Raw genomic sequence first — 20,828 nt, 5'->3', positions numbered from 1 at the left:
CAAGTTTGCGATTCTTCAAATGCATTTGCAAAATAGGGAATCGCAAATATTGCGATTCCCTATTTTGCGAGGGCCTTCAGGAATATTTTTCCTGTTCGCAAATGGGCCGATTCTGAGAATTGGCCCGTTTGCGAACGGGAAAAGGGCTTGCGACATATGCCCCAAAATGACATGTTTGCTTTAAATACTTACATATGACTTGGTATGTATGTGTGTATTTACCTCTATACATGTATATATAGAGATATATATATAAAGTCATATTTAAACAATATAAGTAAACATGTAGTTTTATGTATTGCCTTAAACCATAAGTCAAAGGTGCTTTGCAGTTAAATGCGTTGCGATTTGTGGCCCCTGTGGTTTTTTCTCAGTCACCTCCTGGCATGGGTGACATTCAACAGCTTTGGTGGTGGGGCACAAGGGAGCGGCAGGACAAACACATCTCGGGCATTGGGCTCATTTGACACCCTTAAAAATGCCAGTGGAGACTGGTCGAAACTACATTTCTTCAGTGTTCCATTCAGCACACAAGTATGCTGGGGCCTGCCCACTCTGCAAATCTTGAAGGAACACAAGAAAGGATCAGCACAAGTGTGTAATATTGTATGTCACTATATCGAGATCAACAATATCAAACCATAAAAATATCACATCCACTTCATAGCCTAATACCGTGGTCAAGGAAAGTGTGTGATAACTATTATTAACTGCATACCCACGTTCCCATACTTACCTTCTGATGTGGTGATCAGGTCGATGTAGAGAATGAAATATCTTTGTCATGCGTATACATACCAGTTTTAGAGCATTATTTAACGAAGCTCAGCAGGTCAAAAAACATTACTGCTAAGTTAAAATTATTAGCTAATTCAATTGATGGGACTGCACTTTTTAATGTGCAACTTTATTCCTACATTTGTACATTATGAAGGATGTTTGATTGTCTAATTCATAAGCTAAATGGAACTGTTAATGGTTAGATTTATTAACTATAAGAAGTTTTTTGTATTTCTTTACCTCTGTATTAATTGTATTTTGACACGCATTAAAACAGTGCGACTTTACATACACTATGTACATAGTGGGGATGTGTAATTGCCTAATCTATATTATATTATGTAAATGGCTTATTGGGTAGATTTATTAACTATGGGAAAGGTTTTTTATTGCTTTACCTCTGCATAAATTAAACTCTATATACATTATGTATAATGAGGGGGACATGTAAAGTGGTCTTTTAGTTCACTTTAATAATTATGTGAAAGGTTGTTTAATGATTTCTATGTGTATTACTATGCAATACAACTGTTTAAACTGGACTTTTCCGTCTGACGTGAAATAATCACCTGACTTTATATAATTTACAAAAAAGCAGAAAACTTGGTGTTTCACTAGTAAATTATGGTTGGCTGCTATTTTCTGTCCAGGTAACATTTATATTTGGCCCAAGTGAACCCATAATGTTTATAACATGTCGGTAATGATGTTGGAAAGACATTTTGGGTTTCATAATAATCTTTTGATATACTAAAGTTCTATGGAACTGTGGGTTCTGAGGTTTGGACGTTTGCTCAGGCAGTTGAAATTGGATTGTTACCTGGAAGGGTTGGTGGAATTTACTGCTTACTTAAAATACATACTACAGAAGATAACCAGTGGCAGTATCATTCATTCGACTTAACAGTATCCAAAAACATTCTAAGATCCCAGACTGGAACCTGCAACATCACCCTATGTCACAGTGTCAGGAACACTATACCTTTCCATATTCCACCCAAGGGATCAGGCATCAGATGTTGGACCTCACTAAGGAGTTAGTTAGACAATTTGCCAACCAAGCCAATGAGCAAGCTGGAAAGCTGTGTGATGGACTGTATCAGCAAAAGACTTTATGACAAAGCTTTATTTGCAAACATTAACTCCTTCAACTGCTGAACTCCACAGTATTGCATCTTCTTGTGAATTTGAATATACTTTTAGATTAGATCAGTATCTTTGCCTGACACAGTGTTGTAGCTATGAGTGGTGAAACTGGTGCAATTTACCAGGGCCCACAAATGGGAGGGCGCCCAACTATGCCACGCCCTTGAGACTTGAGAGGGCACCTAAACAAGCTTGTTGGAGTTCTAAATCTGAAAGAGCATTAAGGATACTTTAGTTTTTGTTTTCATCTTGTGTAATATTTGCTATGCATTCAAAGACAAAGGTCAAATGTCAGTCTAGTCTTCTGACAAATTGCTGCTTATTCTTTTAACATGGAGACTGGTGGTTACTTTTCTTTCATCTGCTGCAATGTGAGTGGATTTTGTAAAGTGAACTATGTGAAGTTCTTGCAGGTGTGAAAGGAAAAGCTGTAGAATCTAACTCACAATCACAGAAGACCAATGGAATTGGTATGCTTTGTTCAGCTTGCTGTTATACATCTGCGGCACATGTTGTTTAGGGTAATAATATATTTAGGAGCTTAACTTCTATTGAGTATTCTAGCATATTCTAGATTTTAACATCACTTAAGGGGTGTAATTATGATTATGTTACATAAATGGCAAGAAACAATGCACATGAACAAATCTATGTCAGATGTCATTGTAGCAGGTGAGCTCGAGTAACCATAAAGATAAATGCAAAGATATCTGATCTACAGTAACATCAAAGCTCAACCAATGACAGCCATTAATTAAGAATTGTGGAGCACCTACAAAACCATCCAGATCTAGCTCCACATCATCCTAGGTGGGTAAATGACTATGGGTCTGATTTATATCTTGGCTGTACAGATACTGTGTCACAAGGGCGATGGAGTATCCATACCATGAAGACTATGGTCTGCCCACCAGATTTAAATGTCTTCGGACCTTTGGTTTTATCACGGCGGAGACTGATACATCTCCACCATGATTTAACCTCTTCGATAGCCCTACAGAGTAAGGGATGTTGGTGACAGTCCTAATTCCACACACCAAATTTAGATGGACGGAATTAGAGGTCAGTTTTCATTGCTTCTCACTGCCAGGACAATCCTGGCGGTAATGGCCACTGAAAACTGCTAAATGTTCCCCTTTCCATGGGAGATAACTTCAATGAGGAGGGGGAAGTTTTCTTTTGTATTTTCAAAAAGAAAATCCCATTTCATGATTTTCTTATTGAAATATAGAAGAAAAGTTTGAAGAACAGCTCGGTCATGTTGAGAGAGTTGTGCACCAAACCTCAAAAAGCATTGACAGGAAATGCTGTGATGGTGGTTCCTGCCAATGCTTTAGAAATCACCGCAAGCTTGGCGGTCGTTTTTAAATTTGGCAGGGGAACAAGTCTCAGCCTGGCGGACATTAAGTCCTCCACCAGGCCAACGGAGATAACTTCATCCATCAAATTATAAATAGGGCCCTTATTCTCTACAGGCAATTGGTTTATAAATAAGAAATAATTATATGAGAGGTCAGTTTAATTTTCGTTTTATGAAATGATTCTGTAATAGGCACAAATGCACTCAGGTCAGTAAAAGTGTACTTTATATAAAAACGATGTGCAAAGGAACATGATTTGCACCCCACTGTATTCCTCTTTCTTCCCATCACTATTTCTTTTACACCGCCAAAGTGTCCCTGCCACAGGGAGCTAGGTCAGGCTGGTGGGGAAATATTAGGAGGGGAGGAAGAGGCAATAAAATGTTAGCTTTCCATATAAAATTCATATAAGGAAAATCCAAAATAAACGTATACGTCTTACGCATGGGTAATTTATTTTAATTTTGCATTAAAATAAAAATTCATCTTTGTCAATTCTGTGTGAATATCTTGGAATAATAAAAGAATAAAGAAGAATAGGTATTGTAGGATTACACCACAATGTGCCATGGTAGTGTTCACCGACATATAATTAGAATACTCCCATGGCTAGCGGAGCAGCAGGCAGCAGTATGCACCTGCCAGGGGTTTCACTGTGCAGCTCCCTCCCTCAGAGCACGTCCATGAAGCAGACCTAGTGGGAGCCAGGGTGTTGGTCTAGACATTTGTTAAAGATGATGAAGGTGAGGGCCGCCATCATCATTCAAAAGAATCAGCAGGAGAAGGGGTGTGGTGACAGAGTTTCAGGGTGCTTTCTAAGCATTGTGGGTGGTAATCAGAGTTCAAAGGTCCCCAGCTTCTTTAATTACAGGACAATTACCAAGCAGAGATTGTAAATGGCGTGGTCTGCTACCCAGCACTGCACAGACTTTCTTATGCCAGAACAAGAAGTGTTCTAACATTGCAGGGATCGAAGATTGAACCAAGGAGAGAGAATCTGGCACATACAGAGAACATGTCTTCAACAAGCATTTGCAATCCAATAGGTCTCGCATTTGCGAGAGTTTTAGCTATTGGCATTGTAAATGACAATGCCTTTTATTTAATCTGTTTTGCTAATTAACACATAAATAAAAGGCATCATCATTTACAATACCAATAGCTCAAACTTGCAAGACGGATTCAAACAAGCGGCCACCATTGTCCCGGGCTGCTCGGTAAGTGAAAGCACGCGTGGAGTGCTGAATGTTGCAGGAAAGCATGTTGTGGCTGCAGTAGGTGAAACTCATTAATGAAAATAGTGCTCACAGACAAAAAAGACGTACTGTGTAACAACCGAAGTAAAAGGGCCAGTCCTCATGGGAGGTTACAAATGAAGACAAGACGGTACTAAAGAGGGACTAACAAGCCCATTAACGAATCTTAAGCCAGCATTTACGAAGGGCAATGACACAAGCCAATGACAAATATGGGTGGAGAGTGGGTGGGATCCAAACTCCAATACAACATGCCACAGAGCAGCGACCTAAAAACAGCCGGATATCACACTCGTTCTAAAGGAGAGGCTGTAGACTAACACACCAAGGACTAAGATATTTAAACAATTATGGGGAATTCGTAAAAAAAAGTGCTTATGTCCATTACTGACAGAGCTTATTTATGTATTGTAGAGCACCTTGCTGCATATCTGCTGCCCTGCTGCCTCGGAGCGCCTGGAGATAGGGTACAAGGAATGTTTCAACCAATGTTGTACAGCATGATTAGGGTGATGGTGATGATGAAGCAAATACTGAATATTTAACTCATTATTTACAAAATACAGGTAAGTACACCAGTAAAGGCAAAAACTGATAATAGCATTACCTCAATGTGTTATTAATATACTTAGCACATTGTCAAATAAGGTAGATAATGACTTGCTGAAAAATGGTTACTACTTGTAAATTCCACATTTTTTCCATACTTTTACAGGAGCATTTACTTGCCAGAATTAAGACACTATTTAAATTCAGTGCAGAACTGAAGATCACCAGGGGCAGTCCTTGTGGCGCGGGAGGAATAGGGGGCAACTCTCTAGGGAACTACCAACCATTCCAGAGGGCACAATTCAGGCCAAGGCCAATGAAAGTCTGTGAGATATGGGACATTTGGGAGCCCTCATCACCTTTTGCAGGGGGGCATTATTTTGTGTTAAGCCACCGAAAATGGCTTCTTACTTGTCTAAGCTGAAGCTGCCGGCTGACACCTTCAGTGGAATAGCCTTATGTGTGGCAGCCGCGGGCATCGAAGGTAAGCCTTTGATTTGTGACTTACTACTTAGTGATTTTAATATCCTACCAAATCAAAAAAATAATTCAATGGCAATGAAATGATTATAAATGTAACAGAAGTAAAGAAGAGTGGTAAAACACGTTCCAATGTATGTATGTTAGAATGGCCATAGAATAGCATGCAGCAGAAATACGGGCGATACAAATCAGATATATGCAGGCACAAGGGTAGAATGGAAGATTACATATGAACAGCCTCTAAATTCGTCTTAGAAGAGGCTAGAACGAGGCACAAAGGATTAACAGGAGGTTGTTTACACAGCTGCAAACTTACTCACTCGAAGTAGTGGAGTCTGGTGGTAGAGGAATTCTTCCAAAGTTTCTTATTCTTTTCTCCATGTCTGAAAACTGTAAATTCTTTATTGTTTGCAGAATTGTACTTTTTTTGGCTTAGCTTTAGTAGTCTAGCCCGTGACTCTGAACAATTCTAATACAACACTGTATGAATACAACCCCAGGGGAAAGAAAGTGCTGTGTCTGAGCCAATATTTTTCTAAGATATTAATTGTTGATATGCTGGCTGCTCTTTATGTGCTAATTCTGAACATCACGCTTCTGCCATCACATTATTAAATTGTTCATTTAAAAGATTAATTGAAATAAACCTCTTGTAAGAACAGAGAAGGTAACTTGACATTTGAATGACTTCTTTCTTGTAAAATACAATACAAAGCTATCAAACTTCTTTCAAATGAAAATGGATTGTTCATATGAACAACTTGACTGAAAGCAGCAAGGCTTTAGAGTTGTGAGTACCCCTTCTATCTAACATTATACATCACTGAGCATTTGCAAGTCTAACACAGTGAGTCCTTAGTACGATAAAGGAAGCTCGTTAGAAAGGTTCGAGGAAAGGTTGGGGGTGCAGGATGATTGGTGCTATCATTAACAAATGTACTAATTGACTTCTGCACCTTTCTGCTTGACCTATCACTGCGGTCTACCTGGCGCGGTGCCAATACTCTGTCCTTCAAGCACTATTTAACATGGTTTACGGTGCAACTAAAGTATATGTTCAACGCAAATGTACTGGAAGCTCACATTTGCAAGCACATTCACATTCACACATTATAGCCATGGGATCCTTCAACAGACCATAAGAAGCATGAAATGCAGTTCTAAGCACCTCTCTTTATTGCAAAGAGCCCTTGAAAGGAGGGCTCTTAATCTTCAATGAGTAGCAAATTAGGTTTGAGAAATAGCCTTGCCTTCCTTCCACCCTCCTACTCTTGATGACATTAAAGAGATGGATATTACAACAGTTACTGATATCTCTAAGCAGCAGATCCCTGGGGACCGTCTATAAATTCCACTTACGGCACACCGCGCTGATGGGCACTCATGACGATAAAACACGCGCTCCATTTTGAATGGCTCCACGCGGGAGCGGGGATGCTACTAGCCCATACATCTTTCTTTCTTTGCTTGCATGGTGGTGTAACATCCACAAATTGAACACAGCAAGAGCCTTACTACAATGACGTGGAATTGTTTATAATATTTCCAGAGATGTCAATATATGGAAAAGGAAAAATATCTCCGCGTACTCTGCTGATTGGTTAAAGGCTTTTGTTAGTTGGTTTAATGTAGGGAATAGGTTCTTGAAAACTAGAAACAGCCCTGTCTAAAAGGGCTCTGTGGATTATGATGAAATCTCGTATACTCAAAGAAGTACTTTGTGGCGGGAGTTTTTGTATCAGAATGATATTCGTGCAGCTAAGCAAACTTCCCTTTGAAGAACTGTTGCCTAGTGCATTATCTCTCTTAGAGTTCCGCATCCTTTTAAAATAAATAAACCGATTCTTCTCCTTTTAGTTGCTGCCAAGATGGCTCCATGAGCTAGCTGCATGTTATGAATTTAAAGGCTGATAAGGCCAACATAGCCTCCGGAGTATCCAGCGGTATTAAATGTACCTTATTGACATTGCTTAGAAATTGCAGACATTCAGCGAGATGAAGCGTTGTATACAAAGATGTTGTTATATTACTTGCCTAAACATACAGTGATAAAGCAGAAGAAAGCACTGAAGGAGGAGAATGTTTTTCACTCTGATATTTGTCTCCACATTCATATAAACAATCTATCAATTACCTTCAGAGGTTCAAAAAGATCCTGTAAAAGTTCAGAAAAAAAATATCGTACTAAAGAAACCGTAAACATTTATTCAAAATAATAAGTTCCAAGGAAATATACAATTAAGATGAGGAAGAGCATGTACTTCTTGAATGAGCACTAGGAAGGTGTTTAAAAGGCATCTTCTTACAGAAGATCACATGGGTTCCAGACATAACGGAGTGTAAGGTGCTGGCCATCTCTTGGGTTCCATGCACATCTGACCCAGCTCTCCTCCACATGAACACATGCTCTAATGTGTGGCTCATGTATGCCAGTTCTTGCATCACACCTGTTCCCCAGCACACCTCAGATATATCGACTGGTCTGAATCTGCTCCTCATACATGCAACACTGCAGACTGTCCCTCTTGCACCACAAACCAACCGCTTACAGTCACATTGTGGGTAGGTAAGACCCTACAACATCGTGGTCTCAATATTACACCAAACAAATATTGTTGCCACATTGGAGTTATTAATATACAATCTATACCCAACGAAGCTATATTTTTGGAACAGATGTTTAGACCATAATATTAATATTGGACAATAATTTATTACCAATATTCTGACATGCAATCTCTGGAGTACCATCAGGTTGCACCAGGGACACGTGGTCCCTCTTCTGGCAATAATGTCCTCTGATAGAGCTATTGTTGAACTTTCCAGCTTCAAATATGAACATTTAATGCTCAAAGGTATATCAATACCCACAAATGGACAATGGTTAGCAACAGTACATTGAAAATATGATTGGCAGTTGTCAATCTTGGGGCATAGGATCCCAAACTTAAAATACATCATGTAAAAAACATGGAAGTCTGAGAAATAATACCAGAAGCAGAGAAGACATACATTTGAGGATTCACAATTACTTTAGTGCACAACAATTATTACACAATGTCTTATGTGAACAAGCAGTCAAATATCTGAATCAGTCTAGCATCTAGTCTGGAAGGTGTGTTAAAATGGAGGCAATAATCTCAGATAATAAACTATGGATTTCTATACATTTGGATACACACATTGCGTATGACAGTAAAAAGATGAAAGTTAAATAAATCAGGCATGCATACTATTCAAAATGTAGCCGACCCTACTTTTGTAAAATAGGCCGGATTACCGAATGGCTGACTTTACTTTTCAAATAGTGAAGACTAAGGGCCTGATTTGGATGTTGGTGGAACCGCGATGGAGGGGTCTATTTTGGCGGTCTTCCCGCCTGCCCCCCTGGCGGTCTACCTCCCTGATTTAGATGCTGGCTGGCAATGGGAGAGAAGACCGCCACGGTCCCGCCAACTCTGCCTGGACTTTGCTCCCTTTCCCTACGGCTGGATGGCTGCAGCAGGCGGCAGCGAGACTCCAGTCTGGATTCCCACTCTCCAGATTTGGATGTGGATTGTTTCAAAGGGAATTCCAGCAGAATCCCTCCTACTTCGAGTTGGCAGAATGGGACGAAAATGGGTGAAAACTCACCTTTTTCGGGGTACAGCCTGGAACTGTGTCCTCTACTCCTTCGCCCAGGTCCCCCATACCTGCTGCAATTTGACCGCACCAGACGGCACTCCGTTTTGATAGACCCGAAGGTAGGTTTTTGTGGTGTGTGTGTAGGTTGGTGGGGTGCAATGCAGAATGTACAAAATATGCTCACCACACATAACCTACATACACATATGTACACATTCATGACATATATGTGTTCTAGGTAAATAACATTTTACTTTCCTGTCTCCCCACCGTCATGGTGCCCCCCCCCCCATCTGTACTCTGCCACCAGAACACTGCCAGCCCAAAAGGAACAGCCATATCTGCTCAGTGTGACCTCGCCGTCTTGACGGCGATGGCGGACGGTCTTCTGTGTATCACATATACATCTAAATACAGCAAGCAGAAGATTGTCTGGATGGCGGAGTACTCAGTCCCGTAACTGCGATGAAAGGGCGGTCAGACCCCCAAGATCTTTAATCAGGCCTTAAATATATTAAATGTGTGTGCATTTATATTCTGCCTGCTCGGCTTCCCATCTTCTAAACACTTGAGAAAGACTGAAAGAGCTGAACACTGTACCAACACTTGATGTCCTCAAAGTACATCAACAGCATACATTGCGTCATCTCTTGAAAACTGAAGAAAGAATGTAACTTCCGCCAGAGACACCGTGTAGGAGAGGCTCCATTGCAAGCTGCACCACATGGCATTTGTGAGCCTCAATAAGCCAAGATGGATAGGCTGCATGTAAAGCATAAACGAGGGGGAAGTAGGAGTGCGAAGGAAAATTGATTAAGGGCGACTCACAGCTCTTCTCAGCAATAAGGCAATGTGGAACATTTGCAGACAAGGATACAAAGAGCAGGGAAGTGTGGGAGGGGAGGCATTCCCATAAAAATAGCGAACAATTTACGTAAAAGAAATAAGGAAACAACAATTTTAAAAATGGAAGAAAACAACTTTATCCAAAAATATACAAACGTAAACTAAATGAAAGAAAGGTACCTAAATCAAATGTAATGCAAATGAAAGAGATCTAGAAGGTATTGTTACAAGAAAATGCTAGATATTACTTAGAAAAGGTTGGAAGTGCACATTAATATGTCCCTATCTTTGGCCACAGAGAGGATGCACTGTTCTTGTTTTTGCGCTGTGGCTCACCTTTAATTAACTGTGCCAGAGGAAACAGGGACATTGCAACCTGTTACTGATAATGGACTGCTACCAGGGCAGCCACAAAATTGTGCAGCCCTGGGGATGGCTCACTGGTGGAAGACAGACTAGCTGATTGAAGCAGGATGTCCACCTTTTATAGGGCAAGTGGCACCCAGCCTGCACTTTCAAGGGTGACTCATATACTGCTGCAGGTAGGTGCAGTGAGTGACTGCACACACCTGAAGGGGGTGTCTGAGTAATTCCTTTGGTCCTCTTTCCCCCTTCTACGGGGTCACCCTCAGGGGGGCACAATGACTGTGTACCACCTCTATATGTCACTCAGCCAGCGCCCCTCCCTGTGACCTCTTTGTCTTTGTGCCCATGACTGTAACTCAATACAGAAAACAGAATGGTCCTAATGGGCCTGCTTAATTATCAAGAAAGAGAATCCAAATGTATTGGGTCTACTATCAAACAAATAGATTTTTATATGAGAGATAGATATATGTATATATGTATATATCTATATCTATATATATATAGATATATATACATCAGAGAGAAGACACAACACTTCTTTATGGGAAAAAAATTCACATTTTATATTTTCTTGCTGGGGTCGCGTAACTAGTTATGATGGAGGAGTCTTGTTCTGTCTGTAAATCAGCGCAAGTGATTTCCCTTGATTTGCCTGGGGCCACATCTCCATGCAAAAGAGGAAATGCCCTTTTATGATAGAGCAGGGGCTAAATGTACATCAGTGATATCTGTATTACAGAAAAAGTTGTGCAACTATCTGCGAACTCTCTCTTGTACCAAGGTGCCATTGGGTACAGAAAGAGGGCGTACGTGAATGTTGCGTTCCCAGGGCACTTTTCATAATCCAAAACCAGGTTGATAGCTTGAATCTCTTGTCATCAATCTTTTCTTTTAAGAGAGAAATGTTTAGTGATCCCTACATTTCATGGGACTGACTAAACGAACATATGTGATAAGTTTCATTACTGCTAAGATAACTATTTGTGTGCATCAAAGCTTTGATATGATATATAGGGTGATTTAAACCTCTGCATGTGATCCACTGGTTCAGTGGAGGCTATGACCTCTGCCCCTCATCCCACCAAGGTCCAACCACTTGATTTAGGGAGGCAGAGATATCTGGAACCATGCTAGGTATGGATGGACAGAATTCCCTGTAGGACTCTATAGAGGTCTTCTTGGGTAACATCTGACAAATGCTAATTGGAGAACTTTAAGCTCAAAGGAAACACATATTTTATTCTAGAAGTGCTATTCAAGATTCCCACTGATGTGGCACGTTACCTCAATGCCTCCCAGCCATTCTTAAGGATCACCTTGCAAGGAAAAGTTAAGGCTAGGACAAAGAGTACAAGTTATACCACTTTCCAAATGAATGACCCCTAAAACAGAGCCTTTACCCCAAAAATATAAAAACACTATAAGAGATACCCCTCAAATGCACAATTTGACATGGTATTAAATTCAACAATCAATAAATTCCTTTTTCCTTAACCCATACACTCCCTTCATATAATCACTTGAATATTCAGAAAATGGCTGTTCTGATTTTGTGATTTTTTTAATGCATGATTCCTATACATTTTATATTTTTCTATAGGCATTGTAATATGTGATTGTTGATACCTGCATATTTTTTTTAAATGTCAGACCAGTCACCTTCTTCATATTCCAGTAATTATAGGGGAGTATATGGTAAATCTGGCATCCTACAAGAGAATTTTGACTCATATTTCAGACTGAGAAATATTGGATGCCACAACCCAACGTCTGTACAGAGGCAGCTAACAGAAAAACAAAAAATTTGCAGACATTTGCCTACTTTCACGGACTTTAAAGATCCAAGACTTAAAATAATTGTCAAGAACAGCAGTGTAAAAAACACGTTGCTTACACATAAACAAAACAGCATATGCTTGCATTTGAATGGGTTTACAGTCACTTGTAAAATCGCTGAATTTATAAATCTATTGGGTGGTAAGTCAATTTTCACAAAACCAAACTTCAAAATGCACTTGTGAATGGATGCCTGTTCTTAAACACAGAGGGGCATATTATCAAGACAGGTGATAAAATTATCGCCGCTTTAGCGGCAGAAAACTGCCGCTAAAACGGCGATAATGGGCTTGATAATATGCTCTAAGGAATTCTATGTTAGATGTGAAAGACATCTAACCTGAGCTTCAATTGGAATTCCATAGAGCATATTATCAAGCCCATTATCGCCGTTTTAGCGGCAGTTTTCTGCCGCTAAAGCGGCGATAATTTTATGGCCTGTCTTGATAATATGCCCCAGAGAGATCTATTTTCTAAAAGTACACACAATGCACAGCAGCCATTATAGTTGCAGTGCTGCCTTGCTTCAACGTGAGAGAGCTAAACAGCACCAAATTTACTAAGATATCAAGCTCTTCAGATCCCTTGCTCTGCTGATGTACTTGAAGCTGCCTAGCAACACCACAGGCACCTATGCACCATGATGCAAGGATGCCTGTGTTATGTGCAGGACTGTTTACGTGTAGGAAGTTGTGCCGTCCTATATAAAAACAACCCTAAGAGACAATTTCCTCTTTCTGTGCATGTTGCAAAATGCATCACTCATAGAAAAAAAAGAAGTAACGAGGAGAAATTATCATATTTCTCATTGTTACTCCATGGTCCGAGTCAAAATCATTTGGCCAGCATATTCCACTGGATTAATATCCAATGACTGAAATATTTGTTCTTTTGGGCAAAGAGTATTGAAATAGCAAGAAAGATTTGCAGGTTTAATTATCTCTAAAGCACAAGTGGAAAGTCATTTCTACTAGCACACATTTATTTGTGCAATGGGTAAAGAGAACGTTTTGCACACCATTGTGCTACTTATTTTATTAGGTGTGCGGGGGTCGTTACTCCCAAAGGGCAACAGCCCATTGCATATAATAAAGTGTGTCCTTTCCTATGATAGCTTATCGCAGCTAGTAATGTATTCTATCACACTATTTTCTTCAATAGTAAAAGTACTTGAAAGTAATGATCTATTTGAGTGACCTTCAGTTGTATCTCAGGATAATACAAACATATACTGCAAGCAAAATGGCAAAACACAGGTTCCTTATGGAGTTTTCATCAGTGCCTCGCAGTCAATCTCATAGCAGTGAAAGCTATATTATACTGATAGTACAAAGTCTCACCTAGAATGGGATTTCATTACCACTGCACCCTGGAGTTAGCCAATCTGGTCTCCAGGGTCACCGGAGCTGCTCCCCCGTTTGTGACACACAGTGGTAATATTCTTTGAGTGGATGGCACCAATCTGAGGTGTAAAGTCCCCTGCCAATAAAGCTGCAACGCTGAACCCAAAGTGAGAAAATTCCGTAATACAAAAATCTAAACTTTAATACAATATGTGGTTTAAGCTCTTTCATCAGTCCTTGCTTAGAAGAAAGGTGCTGAAAAAATGCTATTATTTTCATATTAACCATTTATACCGAATTGATTATTTATAGTTCTCATTTTTCAAAATTCAAAGGGATGAAGGCTTGCTTTTGTGACTAGTGATTTAAACTTAGTATCTGCATGGAGTACTAAGAGCTAAGATAAGCTGCCTATTCAAATAAATATATAAATGGTTGACAGGGAGAATGTTTGGCTCACACCATGTCATTTCTGGCTCATATATATGTGTTTCCTTTTTGTGTGTATGTCTATTTGTGCGAAATGATCACACCTAGCTCCTGTTAGTTTAATCTACTGCAAAGAAACTGGAGTAAATGCATGGAATGTTTTTTTTTGTAAAAGCACCAGACTAATCCTAATAATTAAAAATAACCAATAAGAACAAAACTGATTCTACAAGACAGGTCTGTTTAACTATCTCCACCGTGCTGGACTTCATGGCTTTTAACTGCGGCATTGAGTTAGCTATGTTGCAGTTTGTAGAAATGATGTGTAGACAAGATACAACAGGTTAGACACAGTGCAACTCCCTGGAACACATAATGCTTTAGGATAATATCATATCCTTGCTTCACTATGCCCGATCGATAAACCTAAGGCTCCAGCATAATCACCTCATATCAATAATAAGGCAACACGTTTCTGAAATTGCAACTCCTCAATGAGGCCACAAAGAGGATTGTGGAGCTGATACAGAACTGAATATGTCCCTTAGAAGTCAGTAATCCAAACTCAAGGTTTATGGGTGGGACCTCTGGTAAACAGTGATCTGTAAATGTACTCCCTAGAGCAAAGCAGGGCAACATGTGAAGAAGTTTTATTGTTTCATATTGTATTCCTTTAAGCTGTGGGTCAATGTCTTCAAACAATAAGGTGCAGTGGTGGCTCATCTGCTATGGCGGAGGAGCGTCGCCCCACTTCTTTTGAGCAGTGTAAAGGAAAAGAAATATAAAATGCTAATAACTTTGAGGTATTATCATTATAAGTTTCTTTTGCGGGAGGGGGGTGAGCAGGGCTGCTCTGCTCACGGAGCAGGGCAAGGTAGGAGTGGTTTGCCCACTCCTAAGTGCGCAATGACTGTGTGGTCGGCCCTCTAGGGCAGCAAAACCAGTCATGAGCTCTTTCCCTCTCTCTATGCAGGCTGCCTTACAGCCTGTGTGGAGAAAATGCCCAGGCCCCCATTGCCTGGCTGAGGGTCCAACTAGGGAACCTGGGTGCTTAGCAATCACAATGCTGCATTGCAGTGCTGTGATTGGTCAGGGGAGCCTGGCTGTTCTTCCTGACTTCCTGTCCCACGAAGAGAGCAGGAGCAAGGAGCAGAGATGCAGGACCCAGCGGCAAGGTAGGCGTATATATATATATTTTTTTTTAAATTGGGCAACCTTGTGCCCCCACCCCTTGTCCCTTCCCCTTGCCCACCTCACCACCCGGGAATCATGCCGGCTGCCACTGATAAGGTGTTAAGCCGCTCACCATTTCTGCCTGTGTCCAGTGCATGCCATGCAGAGTCCACCTCTCATCCATAGGTGGATCCATAAAGACTCAGAGCCCAGCAGAGTCACCAGGAATCAATGTAAAATGCGTGCACACACCCGTGCATCCAGAGAAGTCCCACCTCTGAAGATTTTTCCTTTAGTTCAATCCCCAGCTGCTCACCTGCAAGTGCACACTGTTGCTAACTGCCATTGCTATTGGACCGCAACCTTTTTATGAGTGCCAGGCCTTAAGCTTCAAAACAAACCATGTCACAAGGCTCTTCCCCACAAAAGTGCACAAAGGTCAGATTCGTATTGTCAGCAATGCTGGTTCAACTGTGGCTTGTGGGTTATTTGATCACCTGAAAGGACATTTGGGCTTCAGTGCAGATTATGCATAGAGATTTAGAATTTCACTAGTAGAACGATGCACCAGATACTGACCCTGTGTCTCCTCTGTAACAATCTGTCCAAACTCTCTCTTTCCTATTGACTGGTGTACCTGTGTGTGAGCATTGTGTTTGTGTGGGTGAAGGATAGTCACCATGTTTTGTGAGTGCATTGTGAGGGATGTGCCTGTGTGAATGCAGGATTACCATAGTCTGTTGTGATTGCAGGGTAAGTGGTCTACAGGTTGCTAGTTGTGCCTGTGTGACTACAGTGTGATGCATATGCGTTAGCGGTGTGCCTATTTCAGTAGTATCAGTGTAGGGTCTTTGCATGATATCTCTGTATGTGCAAGCAATTTACAAGGGCCTAATCTAGTGGCTTTGTTAATTCATTTTAGGGTTTTGGCTTTGACTTGAAGAAATGAAGTACGGGGAGTGGAAATACACTATTGTGTGCATGAACATACTATTGAGGTTTGATATGGCAGATGCAGACTTTGTCGAAGGAGGTTGAGGAGTGTTGGATGCAGCTGACAGACTGGGATATCACCCTATTGATGGAGGCCAGGAACTTTGCTTGCCCTAGGGCCCATGGCAACCCAGTTACCTACTGCACCATGGGCTAGTCTCACAGGTCAGTGTGAGACCTGCTGCTTTTTTGGCTGTTTTGGGCCTGTTTTTTGGTCTGCTAGACCAGTTTTTACTGTTGAGTACCCTGATAATAATCCAGGCATTGCCTGCAGCAAGCTCAAATGCATGCAGTCTTACATACCTTGCACACACTTACACAGCATGTCTTTACAGGTTCAAAGCAACTCCAACTTCCAAAAATGGGCCATTTTTTTAGGTTTGTAATTCACTAATGTGAGTCATTCTTCTTGGTGCATAGATTGTGTCCCAGTCCGACCCTGACAGTTGCGTTCAGTGGCAGAGTTTTCACAATTGTGCTCACAGTTTCAGGAGCTGTTTGATGTTTTTAAAATGAATTTTGGGTCGTTTGCAGCAGTTGCCTCTTGTATGCATTTTGTTCAGTGCGAATATCCGATGATTTTAGCCAGCATATACTATTGCTGTTCCAATGCAGGCAGAGCCATTGCAAACAGTCTGTGCAGGTGGACAACTCTAGAAAAGCTGTCACTTTTTCTCTTTTAAATCACAACAATGATATCATGTAAAGAAGGCACTGTTAGAACTTTGGAGATCAATTCAACATTTAGCTTGGCACAGTAACAGTTTCTGCAGTTCTTTGTTTTCCTGGCTTGCATCTTACGAATACCTCATTTCAGCCATTAAAAAGAGTTGCATTATGCGGCCTGACATTGCCACTTGTCATGCTTCCCAGCTCGTTTTTATTATTAGATGCACAGCTGGAACCGATCCAGATGGCGCCGGTGACCATGGCTTGGCAGAGCCGCCATTTCACAGTCCTCCATGTCCTCTGACAGCCGCGCATGCGAATAGCTTTAAGAGGATCTCGCGCGCCTCGCTGCTACATTATGGGATACACATTCACATCAGTCACAGCATAATCTGAGAGAAATATTCAAAGCGTCAGCTCGTGTGTGACTCTTTTCGGTTACGGTGCATTATGAAACATAATGCACAGCAAATCTAAACATTGCCTTGGACTTAATGCATGAATCGAAGCAACAAAACAGGTGTGCAGTAGACCAGGATTATCATATTTAAAAACAGAAATCCGTCTGGATTTAGTGACTTGAATCCTTGTAGGTTCGTCGGAAAGAGAGGTTCTTCCTGGCTGGGCAGTTTTAAACAAATCCTCTGGTACATGTGGAACAGTTTGCCACACCAGTGCCAGGATAGGGAGTGTAAATGGAGAAAAATCCTAGATCCCAGCAGTGAGGTGGGTCAGGGCGGGGCAGGGGGTTAGGGTGCTGGAGGAAAGTTGACAGGTGACGGGTTAGTTAAAATTGAATTTTAAAAAAAAAACACTTACCTTGGGCAATGCGGCGAGAGCAAGGTATGTGTTTTTTTTAAAATTTAATTTTAACTAACCTGTTGTGTGTTTATTCCCCCACTACCCCACTCACCCCGCCTCACCCCTCTTAGCTTTGCCGGCTGATACTGCAGACAACATGCCAACTCGAGCAGCTAGGACGGCTCCGCTATTTTCCTTTGTCTATGAAAGCTCCCTTGTTTTTATTATTGCATTTTAGCACCCATTTATGGGTGCCTCTGATCAAGTGCAACTGTTCAAACTGCAAGCCTGGTGCAGGGACAATGGTTTAGGGAACATTGCTAAGGGAGAGAGTCCACTGTTCTCCCTACATTGTAGTTAGGCTTGTGCGAAACAGAGTAAGACTGCAAAATTCCTGACAGTACACCACCATCACGTAATTTCTAGTCGAATCAGAAAAAAATCCTATTGCAGGAGCACAGGAGCATTTCAAATGAAGAAAACATGAGCGGCTGTTGTTACCAACACCAGTGGTGGCTCCTCCACTATGGTGAAGGAGCGTCGCCCCACTGCTTTTAAGCAGTGTAAGGAAGAAGAAACATAAAATAATAACTTACAGTTCTTATCATTTTATGCTCTGTGCTGCTTTGCGGGGGAGCGGGTGGGGATGCTCTCTTCTTGCAGCAGATCAGGGCAGGAGTGATTTGCTCACTCCTAAGTGCGCAATGACTGTTTGGTCAGCCCTTTCGGGCCGCCCAAACCTGTCATGCACACTTTCCCTGTTCTCCATGCAGGTTGCATAATAGCCTGCATGGAGTACAAGCCCAGGCCCCCATTTCCTGGCTGAGTGTCGAACCAGGATGCTCAAAACCAATAACAATGCTGCACTACAACGTTGTGAATGATCAGGGGAGCCTGGGTGCTTAACAATCCCAAAGCTGCATTGCAGCGTTGTGATTGTTCAGTGGGGCCTGCTTTCTGTTCCTGGAGTTCCACGAGGAGAGCAGGAGCAGAGACGCAGGACCCGGCGGCAAGGTATGTTTTTTTTATTTTTTCTATTGCGTGACCCCCCACACCGGCGGGATCCCCCTGTGGTGAGCCACCCGGTCACTACCATACAATGTTGTGCATGCACCTCCCTGGGCCGGGCGCGGACCAGGGAGTACTTAATAAAGGGTGACGTCAGCGCACGTGGCTGACGGCACGGACCGAGTATCTGTGTGGCCGTGCCTTGTATGTGCTCCGCTCGAAGGCCTAGGCTTGCGCACCTTGTCCGGGGCCACATCCGAGGAGTGAACGCCACCAAGAGACCAAGTATGGATTGGAGAGTCCTACATAAGGGCGCTGATTGACACAGGGGCGTCGGTTAACATACGGGATGCGGGTCGGTACAAGAGACTCAAATCTTCTGATGCCGACGGCAGCCCGGATTTTGACATATGGAGGTGTTACTCCGATTCCGCTACAAGGAGTGGTCGACGCAGAAGTAAAATACAAAGACAGAGTCACGGCCACCCGGTTCTATGTTACCTGTGACCGAGCAGGGTCGTTGTTCAGTTGTCACACTACAGAAGATCTAGGACTAGTGATATTTGCGAGACATATACATCAATCCCAGGCGAACCAAATCCTGGAGGAATTCCCCGAGGTGTTCAGGGGACTTGGATGCCTGAAAGGAGCGGAGGTCCAACTCCACATTGATGAGTCAGTCCAGCCTGTAGCGCTTCATCACCGGAGGGTACCGTTCCATCTCAGACCCTTGGTAGAAGCGGAGTTAGATCGGTTTGAGAGGGAAGGAGTCATCGAAAAGGTGTCGGGACCCACGCCGTGGGTGTCCCCCTTGGTGATAGCCCCCAAACCGAAGCAGCCCGGGGCCATCTGGCTGTGCGTGGATATGCGGCTGCCGAACAAAGCCATTCGCCGTGAGAGGCACATCACTCCAACTATTGATGAGATTGTGACTGATTTGAATGGGGCACAGTGGTTTTCGAAAGTAGACTTGAACTCAGGATACCATCAAAAGATGTTGGCGGAAGAAAACAGGTACATAACGACGTTCTCCACCCATGTAGGACTGCACCGTTTCAAGAGACTGAGCTATGGGGTGTCCTCGGTGGCTGAGGTATTTCAAGAGGCTGTGAGAGAAGCACTGTCCGGTTTGGTGGGAGTTATCAATGTGAGCGATGATATCCTGGTTTTCTCGAAGTCACTAGAGGAGCACCACATGAGGCTGACAGCCACTCTGAGGCGTCTGGTGGAACAAGGCCTAACACTGCATCAAGCAAAATGTGAATTCTATGCCACGGAAGTTGAGTTTTTCGGATACCGAGTCTCGGCCAAAGGATTACAGGTGGATCCTTCCAAAGTAGAAGCCATTAGGACGGCAGCCATCCCGCAGACGCCATCGGAAGTGAGAAGCTTCTTGGGGTTGGCCAACTACTGCAGCCGATATATTGCGCGACTGGCAACTCTTTTGGAACCTTTGAGGCAACTAACTAAAAAAGACACTCCCTGGCAGTGGACGGACAAGGAGGCTCAAGTATTTGCTGATGTGAGGAAAGCACTACTAAAAGGGGCCACGGTGGCATATTTTCGTCCGGGAGCAGCCACGGAAGTGATAGTAGATGCCAGCCCCGTAGGGTTGGGGGCCATGCTTCTGCAGAGGTCAGATCAAGATGAGTGGGTATCCATTGCTTATGCCAGTCGGTCGCTCATGGCTGTGGAGACCAGGTATGCGCAGATTGAGAGGGAAGCACTGGCCATCTGGTGGGTGTCTCAACATTTTCACATATACCTCTGTGGGCACCATTTCACCATTGTGACTGACCACAAACCGCTGGTACCCTTGTTTGCGGGAACGGCACTAAGCGGACCCCCGCGCATCAAAAGGTGGGCCATCCAGATCCAGCAGTATCAGTTTGAGGTGGTCTACCGTCCAGGAGCAAGCAACCCCGCCGATTATCTGTTGAGGCATCCGTTGGCTCCAAAGGGCACACAAGGGCCGGAGCAGTTTCTGGAAGATGCTCATCCACAGGTGCTGCTATTGGAAGGCATCAGCCGAAGATGAGTGCTTACAAAGGGTGGGCCGCACGCTACAAGATCACCAATGGAAGTGGTTCCTTAGTGGGAATGAGCGAAGGTCGGCCATTGAGAAGGAGTACTGGGAGAGCATGTGGAGGTGTCACGGAGAG

At 42.6% G+C, this 20,828-nt stretch overlaps 1 protein-coding gene across 1 annotated transcript in view; it reads right to left on the bottom strand.

Annotated features, from left to right (window-relative positions):
- The window catches only part of EPHA10 (EPH receptor A10), a 1,455,844-nt gene that overhangs the window by 397,552 nt on the left and 1,037,464 nt on the right, over window positions 1-20,828 (bottom strand). The gene's annotated exons all lie outside the window — the stretch shown is intronic.

The sequence above is a fragment of the Triturus cristatus genome, chromosome 3_2 (genome assembly GCF_964204655.1).
Source record: "Triturus cristatus chromosome 3_2, aTriCri1.1, whole genome shotgun sequence".
In the NCBI taxonomy this organism is placed as follows: Eukaryota; Metazoa; Chordata; class Amphibia; order Caudata; family Salamandridae; genus Triturus; species Triturus cristatus.
The sequence above is the reverse complement of the archived record's forward strand: the minus strand, read 5'-3'. Positions and strand labels throughout refer to the sequence as shown.